This window comes from Nannobrachium achirus (assembly GCF_963921795.1).
Source record: "Nannobrachium achirus genome assembly, chromosome: 1".
NCBI lineage: Eukaryota > Metazoa > Chordata > Actinopteri > Myctophiformes > Myctophidae > Nannobrachium > Nannobrachium achirus.
In genome coordinates, this window is record NC_137810.1 from 39,154,360 (window position 1) to 39,169,765 (window position 15,406).

Sequence of the window (15,406 nt, forward strand, 5' to 3'; positions counted from 1 at the left end):
GTAGTGGGGGTACCGACTTTCCCGGGTACCGGGACAGACTTTAACAAAACTCAACTGTAATGGTGCACATTATCTGTACACGGTCACATGGTGATTTGATTCATTTTAATCCCTTTAAAGCTTGTTTATATGATTTATCAAGAAATACACTACAATGTCTGTGTGAGGAGGATTAATTCATTCAATCTTTGTTCAATTTTAATAGCAGAATTTATATTTGGTCTGCCGAACATTGTTGACTGCATGCCATATACTACATAATTATATCCTCCAGATACGTTTTAAAGTATAAATACTCTGCTATGAGGTGTAAGTGACATTTATTCATAAATAAGTATTAAATAGTTTTATTATTAGTAATAATATTGTATACAGTATACAGTGTTTGTTCAGTCTCTCCAGCTCTTTAGTAAACTGAAAATACATTTTCAGGTCAGGATATGGATATCAGTTTTATCTACGCAGGGAGAACTCATCAGGACTCAGGATAAACAAGGAGATTTAGAAGTGAATAGGCCTAATTGCCTAAACAAAAAAAGATCTTTGACGGGTTCTCTCTCCTGATTGGACAAAATCGGTATCCTGGTTTACTAGAGAGCTGGAGAGACTGGATTGATAGAGAACACTCTATCAATGATTACTCTATCAATGATTACTATCAGAATAATCAGAATATCTATACAGTATATACACTATATATATATATATATATATATATATATATATATATATATATATTTACAAAATACATGTCTGTTGTGTCTAGCATGGTTTCAGACAAACATTAAAAAGAAAAAGAAGAAAAATAATCTGAAAAAGATTCTAAAAGCATGTGTCTTTCACCCCCACATTCTGGATATTCACATATGCAAATATCACAGGCCTCTAGCCCCGCCCACCTCTCTATTCAAAGCTTAGTGGTTTCAGGTTTCAGCAAGTGGTCAATTTGCATATTGGACCATGATAATTATGTTCCTCCACCTCCAGTGGAAGAATGTGGGAAAAGTTCTTAAAGGAGTAGTTCACCCCCAAAATGACTTTTTTCCTATTGATTACTCATGCCATGGAGAGTAGAGTTCAATAATGTTTTTTGGTTTTTGTCACATTCCTAAGACAAAAATTTGATTTGAGTAAATTTACCCCCATTGATTCCGGATGGTGACCCGTTTCGAAACGGGTCACCATCCGGAATGAATGGGGGTAAATGTATTGTTATCACATCTTTGTCTTAGGAATGCGACAAAAAAATAAAAATATTATTGAACTCTACTCTCCATGGCATGAGTAATCAATAATCCTCACTAGGATTATTTTTAAACTTTATTCACAAGTTACTTTAAATATTTTGATTAGTATTACAAAACATACAGTACATTAAAAAATAAGCAATGAACAAGCTCACAACAACCAGGCCACTGTATAATACCGGTCACATGCCTAAATGTATGCCTTCAAAATTATGAATATATTTTCTTTACCAAGAGGTTGTGTATACACAGTATATCTCACAATAGCAAAACACAACTATTCACAATCACAGACACACTATACAAATCAGAGGTCACACATGACTGATTTTGGCTGGATATGTGATGGCTGCGTAGTCAGTGTCTGTGGACCAGACCTCCATCTGTCCGGCCTCCACTCCACTCTGGACTCTTTTGGGAAAGTCCAGAAGGCTGTAGATCAGCGGGGGCGCTTGGTTGGAAACCTCTGTTATGTCCTGTGGACACAGTTGAATGTGATGATTAAGACGAATTACTTCCAATTTATGTAAATATAGCTAATCTTTGATGTTTTACTTAAATTTCTTTGAACATGGCAGACATTTAAATGTGGGTCTCACCTGTGCTGTGGGATCGGCCTGTTGTTGCACTTGTTTCTCTTTAAGAAAGGAAAAAAAAACGAGAGATGAATCTTATGTCAGTTTCCCCCCATGTGTATATTCTTTCCCTGTCACTTTCAACCGCTATTCTATGGTCTTAGGTTATGTTTCATAGCTGCCATGAGAAACAGAATTTCCCCTCGGAAGATTCAGTATCTCATGGCAGTACCCCAGTTGTGATGAAACTTATGACAGATACAGAAAAAGTAAGTAATGTTAATAAAAAAGAGTACACAGGTAGTAACACATGGGATAGGAAATTAAGAACCAGAACTAAAGGAGGCTGAGGTTACTTGCAACAGTCTTTTTTTTTTTCTTTTTTCTTTTTTTTTATTGCCAGGTGCTTGGTGCATCACTGGTTTGTGTGATTTTCGGTAGACCTACTGTAGGTCATTGGAACCTTGGAGTTACATTGAAATATAACATTTCCTTTCTGTTGTATGCTTTTGGTTTAAGATCTGGCAGTACTAAAGTCAAGTTACCAAGAGCATGTTGTGTTGCACAGTAGCGAGGTAGCTTTGTGTCCACAAATCACCCTGCTGAGCTGTGCTATCCTCTGTCATGACGTTCAGAAAGATGAAATGATACTGTACCAGAATGCACAGTGAGCACAAAAAGAAAAAAACAGTCTAACACCTCTGCATTTGTTTACGGCATAAAAGGAACCATGTGTGGTTTTTGAGGTCACAGCACAGGGGCTGTCAAGATATAGTCTGAAGAGGCTATGTTCAAACGTTGCAATTCAGTTAGGCGAGAGAATATTTGTACGGAGGAACACGAGTCTGCACTTTTTTTTTCCAGCCATCCCTTGGTAGTATTGATGACCACACGTAAGCTTTCACCGAAGTGAAAGGAGAGAGCTACTGATCACAATCTGGGACTCTTCTGACTCATGTCTCATATGGAAAGGAAGTGAAACTGCAACCTGGATTGCATGTGACACATTTTACCACACCATAGATGCTCATGTTTTCCACACATAACAAATACTCTTCTCATTGCAGCGTAGGAGTAAACACAGTTCGATTTTGAAACGAAACAGAGAGGGGGCATTTTCTAAGTAAGCCCTATTGCCATGACAAATTACTAGAATGGCACATCTACAAGCTGTAGATTTGCCATGAGCTTGTGGGTCTACAATTTTTGAATTAATTAACGTATTGCCAAATTTGACCAAAAATAGTGATAATATGGTTAAAGATATTTGTTTTATTCAATTGGTCAATTGTGATATTATCAAACATAAATAAATTAACTTTTGGGTATAGATTACAGCCTGCCAATTAGGGTTGGCAATTATTAAGTATTGTGTAATCATGGTGTAGTGATGCACGGAAGCAGGGATTGAACCCCGGACTCCCACTCGCTAGACCAACGCACAACCAGTCGTGCTAATAGGGCTGAGCCCAATTAGCAGGGCTATTGTCGCTGGTTCATCGCTGGTACTAACTGTGGGGGCTACAATCACCCCCCTGATCTTTGGAGCGCGCCCTCGCGCTTCACACCGCGGACCGCTGCACACGACGTGGACCTGTCCCTCACGCGAGGATATCACGCTCCTCATCCTGCCGACAACGCCATATTGTAGTGATGCGCGTAAGCGGGGATTGAACCCGGGACTCCCACTCGCCAGAGTCCAACGCACAACCAGTCATGCTAATAGGGCTGAGCCCGATTAGCAGGGCTGTTGTTGCTGGTTCATGGCTGGTACTAACTGTGGGGGCTACAATGGGGTACTTATAAAATAGTTGTGGACGAAATTAATAATTTATGGGGGAACAAAATGTAAATACCGTAAGTCTTGTAATAAAGGCGTAACAGTTTTTGTATTATATATTATACATTGAATATGGTGTGACTGTTTTTGGACAAGGGGATGGTAAAATACTAAAGGCCAATGTACAGTACACCTAAAAAGTGTTAGTGACTGATAGGGGCGTAGAACAAATGGAAAGATCCTGCACACCGTCCAAAAAAAGTATGTTTATTTTATTATGACGTTTTTGTCCTTAGACCATTAATAAGACAAAGGATGCTTGTGCTGATGAAGGTCTAAAACCTTGTTATGAAATAAAGAATTTGATACTGTATTCTAAATAATGCTCAGAATGTACATAATGACCCACCTGCCATAAACACTTGCAAAAAGAATACTTTTATTATTATACAACTTTTCGCTTTCGGTCACAGACCTTCCGCAGGGGCCTTAGGAAGTTCTGTGACCGAAACATTATGTACATTCTGTGCATTTTTATAGAAATCGTTGATCCCTGCCTACGCACCTGTCTCTGAGCTGATCCTGTGGCAGCGCATAAGACTTTGTTTCCTTGAATTCAATACTAAAATAGGGAGCACTGTAATGTAAAATGAGGAAACAACGTGGAGCCCATCTGTAATTATTTAATGCCAGGGACCCCCATAATAGATTTTATCAAAAATATTCACAAATTATTAAAATTATTGAACATGGTAGATCTACAAGCTTACAAGTTGTAGCTCACAGTTGTGAGCTTGTAGATCGGCAATTTCCAAACAGCTATTGTAAAGGCTTAAAATGGTTAAACTGATGTTGATGCTATATTAAGCAATAATTACTGGACCACAGGTTATGGATCGCTGCCATAGGGCAATGGTTTTCAAAGTGGGGTCTGGGGACCTTTTGGGGGTGGTCCCAAGCAAAATTTGTTTATTAGTTAATATAGCATCACAATGATTGTAAGCACTTTAACCATAATTTATATTTTGACTACGGTATTCAAAAATCGCAAAGCACATCACTATGAGCCAAATACACATACATTTGGGGGTCCTTGGCATGAAAACGTTTGAGAACCACTGCTGTAGTGCAAAGATGTCCCTACCTGTGGCTTTACAGTGGCTCCAGGTGAGCCAGGACAACAGACCAGCCAACATGGCTACAGCTAGCGTCCCCATGAGGATCACAATCATTATCAGCTCTTTGGTATCTGGTGGTGGTTCAAATCTGTCATTCTGTATGGTGTTAGTCCTAGTCAGAGTTGGTGCATCTGTTGATCCTGTAAAGGAAGACATTCAGAAGCTGATACTACTGTATGCTATAGCATCTAAATTCACTGTGTGGGGTTTCTGGAGTAGAGGACTAATGTGAAATGCTGTGATATTTTTTTGCAGGCTGCTGTAATTGACTACATTTTAAATATCCTAGACAAGCGCACACACAGGAAAATTGTTAGAACATATCAATTTAAGCACACTCAACATACCGGTATCTAACTCTAACTAAAAGAGTCTAATCTAACTAAAAAAAAAAAATTAATTTACATGTGCTCAATCTGCTCATTCATCTAATATAATGAGCACATTAATGCCGATCTTAGAGACCTTGTACTGTACCTTGGCTTCGGTTGTCGCTTTGAACTGTCAAGGATATTTTCATGCTCTCCAGCAAGTCAATACTGCAGTCAAAGCAAGTCAAAGCAACCCAATATTTCCCAGTATGGTTGAATCTCAGGTTTGTGATGCAGTAAAAGGCAGTCATAGATACGTTGTTGAAGACGCAGGCATGTTCTGTTGAGCACTGTTCTAGGAACAGACATTCATGGAGCTTGTTGGTGTCTAATGGTCCATGTCCAAAATATACTGCGACAGAACTTATAGATATTGTTCCATTGCTCCCCAAAGGGAACTCTAGGGTGATGCCTTCGCCCTGTGTTCCATTTAGGCTGTTGGTCCCACTGCAGCCTGTATGTAGAGAGACAGACAACATAGTACATATCGGCAAATACAATCAATCAGCAAGTGTTCAGAAAGTGAAAAGAGCGAATTTCAAGATGACACGCACACACACATGCACATGCACATCCGCACGCACACATGCACGCACACAAACTGGAATGCACATACAATGCTTAATTAATGACTTCTTCCACTTAGGAAAGGATTCCAAATAAGCCTGATGGCTTCTTCCTCTCCTAGCACAGTATTTTGTTATTACTTTCTTTGATATTTATTATTCTATTTTTTTGACAATGTGCTAATAAACTAAACTAAACTGATAAACAGGAATGTCAAACATTATGAATTGAAAGGCAAGCTGTTATTGTAGTAAGCCTACAGTATGTGTTTTAAGAAGAAATGCAGGACACCGACTTATAGCTGTAAAGATAGTAGGCTTCTCTAATCTTGCACTTTGTATTTTTGCTCTGTGTCTAAAAGCTGCCTTAACTTTAAATTGTATACACGTCCGTTTCTTTGTAGAGAACCATGTGAGTAAATGCAATGTAGTTGTTCTTGTAGATCACCATGTGTGTTGTAAATATGTTAGTCTCTATTATTGAACTTGTTTTTTTTCTATAACTTCATTCTGGTTCAAAATAAGAGCATAATTTGTAGCCTACCTACTACATACCAAACCAACTGGTGGCTCTTATTCGTGTTAAGATAATTACCGGCCTGGTAGATCCACATGGCAAGGCATGCAGACATCTTACCTGCGTGTAGAATCATAGCTGCGATGAGCAAAGCTTTCCAAAGCGATGAAGTGTTGAAGATGAAGCGGTTGACCATGACAGATGAAGACTGGTGTTCTTTCAGGCTCAGAGGAGCAGCCATCTTCTCTGTCCTTGTCTCCGCTGATCGTTCCTCACTGCCTGAAGTTTGTAGAATATCTGAGTGTGATTTTTGCCACACAAGTTAATATTTCTGAGAGGAGGAAACTCAAGCACAGGAACTCATGTTGTTGCCTGGTTTCAGTAGCGTCTATACAGCAGGCTCCTCCTATGAGACAGAACTTCAAAGTGGTAATTTAACTCTGCCTGTAAAAGTCAGGCTTCCTCCAAACAGTTCATGTTAACCTACTGTACATTGTGGACAATGTTTCTTTCATGATTTTCCAGGGAAGACTGTCAAGTTATGTGGAGTCAAGTCCAACTTTATTATTTGTATAATTCATTTCAGAAACATGAGGATGTTTTAGCTTTACAATAAAACAACTAAATCCACACAAACCCTGGTTATGAGTTATGATTTTACAGTAGAAAGTAAGGAGTGGTGGTGTAGGGTTGACATTGGTTAGAGTGCGGCGTAAGGTTACACATAAACATATTAACTAATTTAATGTGGTATTCATAATTACTAAAGTTGGGTTTTCTTATGTATTAATGTACTAACGGGCGGCCATATCTGAATGGGTAGAGAGGCGGCCCGGGAAACAGGATGTCACAGGTTTTTGTCTTGTTAGTTCTCGAAAAAAAAAAAAAAAAACGCAACATAGCCTAAAATATGCTACGAGCCTGACAAAACAGCTCACAATTTGATTCAATAGGGTAGCTGTGTGGAACTGGATTTCTTGTGATATGAGGGTGAGAAATGTTTTACTATATTCACATGTTGCCATTTACTGCAATACTACAGTATGCTATTTTTATGCACTTTCCTTCCTCTATATTTCTTTCTCTTCCCCTTTTCGCTCTTACTTTGCTGGTAGCCTGCACATTTAATAATTCCACCCATCACTTTTACTTTGTATAATGTACCAGATCAGACCAGACATGATCAATACAGAAAGATACACATTAGTGTACCCTGGTATCTTATATATACATTCCTCTAAGAGCCGCATCCCACTTCCAAGCCCATTCACGTCCCCTTTACATCGACTTCAACTCATAGGTAGGTGCTAGAACGTAAGGAATACCGCCCATAACTCTATCATTGGCCCCCCGTTGCCATGGTGACCGCCGTCCATTGGCTCGTATTCCCAGCTATGGGACCGGCAGATCCAATTTCAACCGAGGGGGGCGTAGCCAGAACACACACACACACACACACACACACACACACACACACACACACACACACACACACACACACACACACACACAAAAATAGCTAATAGTTAGCTCACAACTTTCCACTTTTCTCTTTCACCTCAATCGCAGTAACATCCGTATACACCACTTGGCTAGGACTGATCACGTGGCACACAGAGTTCTTAATCGGAAGTCAAATATGTTTTTTTTTTTTTTTTAATTCTTTTTTTTTTAATTTTTTTTTTATTAATTTTATTTTTAATTTTCCTTTTTTTTATTATTATTATTTTTTTAACTTTTTTTTTTTCAAAAAACTTAAAAAAAAAAAAAAAAAAAAGTTTTTTAGTAAAGAAGCGGGCGTGGACTCTAGATGTGAGCGGCCCGAAGGGCCGCGAACCTCTAGTTCAAAACAATTCAAAAACTGCACAGCTGCTCAGGATGAAGATGACATTTTCACATACACACGCACGCACGCACGCACGCACATGCGCACACATCCTCACATTTATTTATTGTTTTACCAAACAGGAGGATGTTGGGGTCTTTGAAGTCGCGTGTGTGTAGGAACTAGTGTTGGTTTCAGTGGTGATGGTCGTTTCTTTGTGGTCTTCTCTTGACTTTCACACCCCTCACCACTTCAACCACAAGACCCCCACACACTGGAGGAAGACCCCACAGCTGAGCACAGTAAATAATACAGTAGGATGACTCAGCAGGCTTTGGAGTGGTGTGTGTGTGTGTGTGTGTGTGTGTGTGTGTGTGTGTGTGTGTGTGCGCGCGCTCCCGAACGCACGTGTGCGTGCGTGTGAGTGTAACCAACTCATGATGAACCCATGAACAAAAAATTACTTTTCCCCAGAACAATTACACACATGAATGACTTAACAAGACAGAAACAAAACACAACAAATTGGCAAGAGGGAAACGTTGTAACCCACCCCTCACTTCTCCTTCATGCTGCAGCATGCAGGACAGCCTAAAGTAAGCCAAACTAAAATGTGTTTTACTCTTATGTAGGCCCACCTGTACACAGGATGTAACAAATAACAATAAAGAAGAGCCTTGAACATTGATGAGCTTTCCTCCACCCAGGATACCCTGCATAGTCGTCCAAGTCTTTCCTCATTTAAATTAAGCATATCATGCACCGCTTAGCTGCCAACCAGGGAAGCAGAAACTGTGTTAGAAACAGTCTGGTCACGGTATGTCATTGACCCGACGGTGGATGTCATAAAGGTAACATCCGGACGTGCGAGGCACACCGCTGCTCCACAAATACCATTCAGGGGTCTGCCATCAGAATAGCCACGCCAGACACCATGTGTACCCCCCCCAGTGGCCCCTAATAGAGCCTCTGGGTGCCACAGGTGCACCGTTGCACCAATCTGCACCATGTTTGGTACAAACACTGTTCAGGGGTCTTCCATGACAATAGTTAAACCAGGGGCCGTGTGTGGCCCCCTAAGGGCCACAGGCACAATGTTCCTCAATCTGCACCAAATGTGCACCAAACGTGGCACAAACATTGTTCGACGACGACTTAATTGCACACATTGGGTGTTTAACACCATGGCCATAACTAGGTGACCATTTCTCTGATAAGCGCAATTTAGGACTGGATTGACCTTAAAAATCGAGTGAAGTAATCACTCAGTCTCTCTATTTTGATGGATGCATTTATGTGCTTGGGTTTTAACTAATCTCTCTCTATAGCACCATCTTGTGGTTATAAGCCATTAGTGACTGGAGGGATTTTATTTGCATAGGCCTATCCCATATCACACTCATGTGTTTGTCCAATAAACATTATAGTTCAATAGAGTGGAACTTTGGACAATAGAAATGTGCTGACTAAATCAACCATTCTGAGTGAAATGCTATAGTTTGGGATTAGGTTTCAGCTGACTGTGTGTTAACTGAAATTCATTGACACATGTTAGTAACTGCATCGAAATATCGTTTTTAACTTAAAAAATCGAAGTATATCGAAATGAAAACGGCTAAAATCGAACCGTATCGTTTGATTTTGTATCGTATCGAATCAGCAGTGCTAAGAATCGATTGTATCGATACTACCGACTTGTGCATTGTATTTAGCATTTTTAAGAAGAAAAAATGAAAAGGAGGGGTTTAATTACTTTTCCTTTCCATATAGCTACACTGGTTTATGCAGGTTTGTCAATATTCAATGTCCTTGTATTTGGCAGATAATCACAGTGTTTACTTATTTATATCCATAATAATAAATGTTTCCCTTAAAAACCTGCACTATCCACACCTTTCACACAGATTTATTTTCTTTGCTAAATAGTTACTATATCGATTTTAAATCATTGAATCGAATCGTATCGTATCGCCATGAATGAACCAATATCATCCATGTATCGTATCGTCAACCATGTACCGTGATATGTATCGAATCGCTATTAAAATGTATCGTTACACCCCTAGTAGTAGTGCATTCATTCCTATGTGTTTTACTTTGAATGTGACCTCAGCTTGGGAGGTAGACTTGACTTGTTCTTGTCTACTCAACCCAGCCGAGCTGGGAGGCATGTAGCTCATATTTCCATGGTAACAGAAGAACCGCTCTCCAATGGTTGTTCAAAGTGGAATCTATGAAAGCAACCAAAAAAGCAAATACAACCTCCTCCATAACTTCACCATATTCAAACGCAGGGCTCTTTCTGTATAATAGTCACACTTTGAGTCGTAACACAATATGAGCATAACCGGGCATTTAGGGTGATATTTGTCACTGCACGTACCCCTATACGGGCGGGGGCTGCACCTGCACCTGCAGTCAGCAGGGGTGTTGGGCGGGAGTTGTAGGATGCAGGCGCTGCGTCCTTCCGTTGGGGGCTCCTCACTGGCAGGTGAGCCAGTAGGATTCAACAGCAATGACAAATTCACAGAAATGTGTGTGTGGGGAGAAATTAATTGCCACAATGAGGAAGAAAAGGGGTAAAAAGCAACAACATATAAAAGATGCGAGTTTCCCTCCATCCAGCTAGGATACTAGGTCTATGCACCAGACGGTGTGTCAAGTAGGATTATCAAGGACCCTAGTCCAACCTTTCTCAAAGTGTGGCCCGGGGACCCCCTTGGATGATATCACTGAGCAGCAGCCTGAAGGAACCCAAGGACCCACCCACCTCAGACATCAGCAACACAATGAATATCACAAACATAATTGTGTGGATGAAAATCACCCAGACGTTAGTGGGGTTAATTGAGTAATTAACCTATCAGGATCAGTGGTATGACATGAGAATTTGTTTTTGATATAGTTTAGGCCATGGGGTCTTAAACATTTTTCAGACCAAGGACCTCTATAGAGAGAGAGAGAGAGAGAGAGAGAGAGAGAGAGAGAGAGAGAGAGAGAGAGAGAGAGAGCAGGAACCCCCACAGTACTACATATTGGATTCATTTTAATGTATGTTTTCAGACATTTAACTACTTAAACACTTTGTACATTTGACCTTTGGCTCTGTACTTGGTCTGCTCTTTTTTCCCTGTACACCAAACCTCTTCGATCGATGCCCGCACGTTGGTTCCCACAGGACCAGCCTGCTGGCCGGGTGCTCCCGATGTCTGTGGCAGTGGCCGGCCAGCTTCATCCTCCTAGCTGCTACCTTCTTGCTGAGCCTTGGCAGTTGCCTGTACAGGTCCTTGTTGTCTCCACCAGCCGAAGGCATGGGGGAGAGTATGTTTTCCCCTCCGTCCGTCCGTCCATCCGTGCGTCCGTCCGTCCGTCCGTCCGTCCGTCCGTGCGTCCTCGCAGTTTGTGAGCGCCTAATCTCAGTTGCTGTTGGCCCGGTCGCTGCCAAAGTGAGCACACACATTCCCTGGATGCCAATCTAGAACCTCTGCCCCAAATTTTTCAAATTGGCCTTTTCTAGCGCCACCTAGTGGCCGATGTTCGCAAAACACGTTTCTGTGCATTACTCTTACAGATTTTGTCCAAAAATCCTACAAATCGGTAGGCAGTATCTCGACAGTCATGTGATCGACACGGATCTGTCCGATTTTGCATATTCCATCCTGATTGGCTAAGATTGGCTTCCAAAGTTTGTAGGATTGAGCCGTTTTGAACAAAATGCCTCAAATCCCAAACGCAAAGTGCAATTATCATGAAATCGCGCACACACGTTCCCACTAGGCAGAGGAAGAAATGCCACTTACATTTTTTTAAATCAGCCTCATGGTGGCGCTATAACAGGCCGATTTGTGGTTTTACCTATAACTCCACCGATCAGTTTCAAACTTTGTAAGCGCACTCCCTAGAGGCTAAGGATAAACCTTTGCCCTGCATTTTTCACATCAGCCTTTTATAGCGCCACCTTTGGGCCGACTTATGTAAAACACATTTTTGGATATTACTCCTTGAGATTTTATCCAAAAATCACGCAAATCGGTACAAAGTATCTCTATAGTCATGTGATCAAGTCTGATCTGTCTGATATTTCATATTCCATCCTGATTGGCTAATATTAGCTTCCAAAGTTTGCAGGATTGCTCCGTTTTTGAACAAAATGCCTCAAATCATCAACGCAGCTTGCGATTACCGTGAAATTTGCCACACATATTCCCACTAGGTCAAGGAACAAATGCTACCCTTTCCACGTTGGCCTGTTATAGCGCCACCAGCAGGTAGACTTAAGCAAAAGAAATTGGAACACAATGCTTCAAATCATGCATGCAGCGTCCGATTGTCATGAAAGATCTAAGGTGAAGAACATATGCCACCCTTTTTACATTGGCCTATAGTGGTGCTATACAGTAGCACCACCAGGACGCACAGCCTGGTGGAGACCTGTGCTCGGAAGAGCACTGCTTCTAGTTGGTAATGTGGATGTTCTTGTCCACATTCAGAACAGCTTGTAGCATTCTGGTGTAGCACCCATCCAGGGACTTCTGCAGGGTGGGTGTCAGGGTCCAGCTTTCGCAGCCATACAGGAGGGACTTCTGCAGGGTGGGTGTCAGGGTCCAGCTTTCGCAGCCATACAGGAGGACAGACTCCACAGTGGCGTGGAATAGGCTCAGCTTTATATGTCGGGGGAGATTCGAGCACCACACTCTTGACATACCGTTCAGGGCCCTCCACGCTAGTGCCTTTCTGACCTTAAGGTCCTGTTCTGTGGAGTTCATCCAGGAACCCAAGTATTTGAAGTCATTGACCTCTCGCAGAGCGTTGCCATCTGATGTTGTAATCGGCAGATGGTCCATGTGGATGTTATAGGTGATTACCTCAGTCTTCTTTGAATTCAGTCTGAGGCTAGCCTCGGAAACCAAACCCAGACTTTTATTTAGTCTGAGGCCAACCTTAGCACATTCCACCTCCACTCTGTTCAGGAGTTCCTGCGCCTGCTCACGGTCAGACACCAGGCAGATGTCATCTGCGTAGTCTAGGTCTGCCAGGGCTACAGCAGGGTTTCTTACTTCCTTGGTGTAATTGTGAAGCCAAGCTCCTGCTCCCGCCCGTTGATGGCTTTCCTGAGCACGTAGTCCAGAGCAATGATAAAGAGGAAGGCGAACTCCTCGCTGATGCCATCTGGGGTTACCACCTTGGCTCTTGTGCCTTTGTACATGTACATGCATGGACTCTATGGCCCAGAGTAGATTCGGGGGGACTCCGTAAGCCTTGAGGATTTTCAGCATTATGCCTCTGTCTATTGATGAATCAAATTCTAATGAAACACAGCACTGCTGTCAAGTTGTTCTTCTTCACCTCCTCAATGATTCTCCTTAAGGCCAGGATCTGGCCTACGGTGGTCCTTCCCTTTCTGAAGCCATTTTGGTTGTCTCTCAGGTGTGGGTCAATGGTGTCCCTAATCCGGTTTAGTATCATGCGGTTGTAAATCTTCGCTATGACACAGGTCAGGCTAATGCCATGATAATTGTCTGGCTTAGACAGATCTCCAGATTTGGGAACCGGGATGATGCACCGGGATGATGCAGCACGAGGCAGGATGGAGGAAGCACGACTCAACTTTGAGCGGGAACCAACAGAGGAGGGTCGCGAGACACTGAACGAAGCCAAACAGTCTCTCTTCAGCACCTACGACACCATCAAAGGGGAGGAAGTGATGGAAAGCGTGCGAAGAGTGCAGGCAGCGCAAGGTGAAAGGCAATACGGGGAGGCCTGGAAGGTAATAAATGAGATGACAGGGCGGAAGAGGGCCAAGGAGGGCCAGGTTGAGGGACACAGCCCAGAAGAGAGAGTGGCAACATGGTTCGACCACTTCCAAAGGCTCCTGGGAACATCAGTGGAAGAGGGAGAAGAGGAAAATATACCAGCAGTCCTCCAGGGCCTGAACATCGACGATGGACCCTTCACAATCAGCGAGCTCGCCAGGGCAAAATCCACCCTGAGAGAGGGAAAAAGCGCTGGGCCGGATGGCATACCCCCAGAAGTCTTGAAGAACTGCGACCTAGACAACCTCATCCTAGACTTTTGCAACAATGCTCTACAGCACAACAAGCAACCTGAAATATGGTCTCTGTCTAACATCATCCCGGTGCCTAAAGCTGGGGACCTCTCAAAGCCAGACAACTACAGAGGCATCAGCCTGACATGTATCACTGCTAAGGTCTTCAACCGAATGATACTGAACAGGATACGGCATGCCATCGACCCTCACCTGAGAGAGAACCAAAATGGTTTTCGAGAGGAGAGAACAACCGTAGCACAGATCCTGGCATTAAGGAGATTAATAGAGGAGGTGAAAAAGGACAACCTAGCAGCTGTACTGTGCTTCATTGACTTCAAAAAGGCTTTTGATTCTATCCACAGAAGCAAGATGGTGAAGATCCTTGAGGCCTACAATGTCCCTCCCAACATTCTCCGGGCTATCGAGACCATGTACGCAAGAACAAGGGCCAAAGTGGTGACCCCAGACGGCAGCAGTGAGGTGTTTGACATCCGAGCTGGTGTAATGCAAGGAGACACCCTGGCCCCCTACCTCTTCATCATAGTTCTAGATTATGCGCTCAGGAAAGCCATAGGTGGACGAGAACAAGAGCTTGGCTTCACGCTAACACCAAGGAGGTCAAGGCGGCATCCCGCAGTAGTTCTGACAGACCTGGACTATGCGGACGACATCAGCCTGCTCTCCGACAGCATGGAACAAGCACAAGAACTCCTGAGCAGGGTGGAGATAGAGTGTGCCAAAGTTGGTCTCAGGCTAAATGCTAAGAAAACTGAGGTTATCACCTATAACCTACCTGATCACTCACCTCTGACAACAACAGAAGGAGCTGTGTTGAAGGAAGTCAAGGACTTCAAGTACCTGGGCGCATGGGTCGACTCAACTGAGAAAGACCTCAAAGTAAGGAAGGCACTCGCTTGGAGGGCCCTGAACGGCATGAACAGTGTATGGAACTCTAGCCTCCCCCGCCAAATCAAACTTAGCTTCTTCTTTGCAACAGTGGAGTCTGTTCTCCTCTATGGCAGTGAATGCTGGACCCTGAAGCCAACCCTGCAGAAGTCTCTAAATGGGTGCTACACTAGAATGTTGCGTGCAGTACTCAACATCAACAGGAGCGCACATGTTACCAACAGGAGCCTGTATGAGGGAATACCAAGGGTAAGCGAGAAAATTGCCACCAGAAGAATGAGACTTGCAGGACACTGCCAAAGACACCAGGAGCTTCCAGCCAGCAAATTGGTACTGTGGGAGCCAACACATGGGCACCGGTCGCGAGGACGTCCCACAAAAACATACGTGGA